Source organism: Hyaena hyaena, unplaced genomic scaffold (assembly GCF_003009895.1).
Source record: "Hyaena hyaena isolate Hyena2069 unplaced genomic scaffold, ASM300989v1 scaffold_213, whole genome shotgun sequence".
NCBI lineage: Eukaryota > Metazoa > Chordata > Mammalia > Carnivora > Hyaenidae > Hyaena > Hyaena hyaena.
Window position 1 is genome coordinate 789,705 of NW_024080843.1, and position 1,280 is coordinate 790,984.

The 1,280-nt window shown below is 48.9% G+C and overlaps 1 pseudogene; it reads right to left on the minus strand.

Annotated features, from left to right (window-relative positions):
* Positions 1-209: 209 nt before the first annotated feature.
* Positions 210-982, minus strand: LOC120238540 (annotated as a pseudogene).
* Positions 983-1,280: the final 298 nt, after the last annotated feature.

Sequence of the window (1,280 nt, forward strand, 5' to 3'; positions counted from 1 at the left end):
CTCTCCAAGCCCCTCTCCTTTATCAGGGGGTCTAGGATGGAACCTGTATAGAGGTCGAAATATTCTCAGTGTGTTGGAGGATGAGTTGGGGCAAGGACTCTCCACCAGCTGAATGCCTATCCCTTCCTCTTGCTCTTGCTGGGTCTGGTGGTCCAGGGGGCTCTTACACTTTGAAGGCCTTCTGGACCACAGAATCTACCACCCAGTTCTTATAGCAAATTCATTGTTGTACCAGAAAATGAACTTAACAAAGTGGCCATTGAGGGCAATGCAGCATCGAAGGTGGAAGAGTGGGTGTCACTGTTGAAGTCGCAAGAGACAACCTGGCCAGTGTAGACCAGGATGCCCTGGGGGGGGGGGGCCCTCTGATGCCTGCTCCACCACCTCTTGATGTCATTGTATTTGGCATTTTTCTCCAGGTGGCAGGTCAGATCCACAACTGACATGCTGAGAGTGGGTACATGGAAGGCCATGCCAGCGAGCTTCCCATTTAGCTCAAGGATGATCTTTCCCACAGCCATGGTGGTGCCAGTAGAAGCAGGGATGCTGTTCTGGGCCATTGACAGTCTTATGGGTGGCATTGATGGCATGGACTGTGGTCATGAGTCCCCCCACAATTCCAGAGTTGTCGTGGATGACCTCGGTCTGAAGGTCCAAGCAGTTGGTGGTATAGGAGGCATTGCTGACAATCTTGAGAGAGTTGTCATACTCTCATGTTTCATGCCCATCACTAACATCGGCATCGGCAAGATGAGCAGAGATGATGACCCTCTTAGCTCTACCCTTCAAGAGAGCTCCAGCCTCCTGCATGGTAATGAAGACACCAGTGGACTCCACAACATATGCAGATGGGCTTTCTATTGATGGCAAGTTTCCCATTCTCAGCCTTGACTGTGCCATTGAATTTGTCATGGGTGAAATCATACTGGAACATGTAGACCATGTAGTTTAGGTCAATGAAGAAGTCATTTGTGATGACAATATCCACTTTACCATATGTAAAAGCAGCCCTGGTAACAAGGTGCCCAATAAGGTCAAATCCATTTACCATCATGTCTTGGGGATGCAGCTGGCACTACATAAGAAGATGCTGCCGTCTGTTGAATGGGGAGGAGCAGAGAGCCCCCATCTGTTATTTTTTAACCTCTGTAGATGATTGCAATGAATAGTCAGGTGAGAATCTCTGACCTGTGCCCTGTTCTGTCCACCTCAAAGATGCTTCATCTGTGGAAAAGGAGGGCAGGAAGAAGGAAGCTTAAGAAGTGGGGACTTTTTGAGTA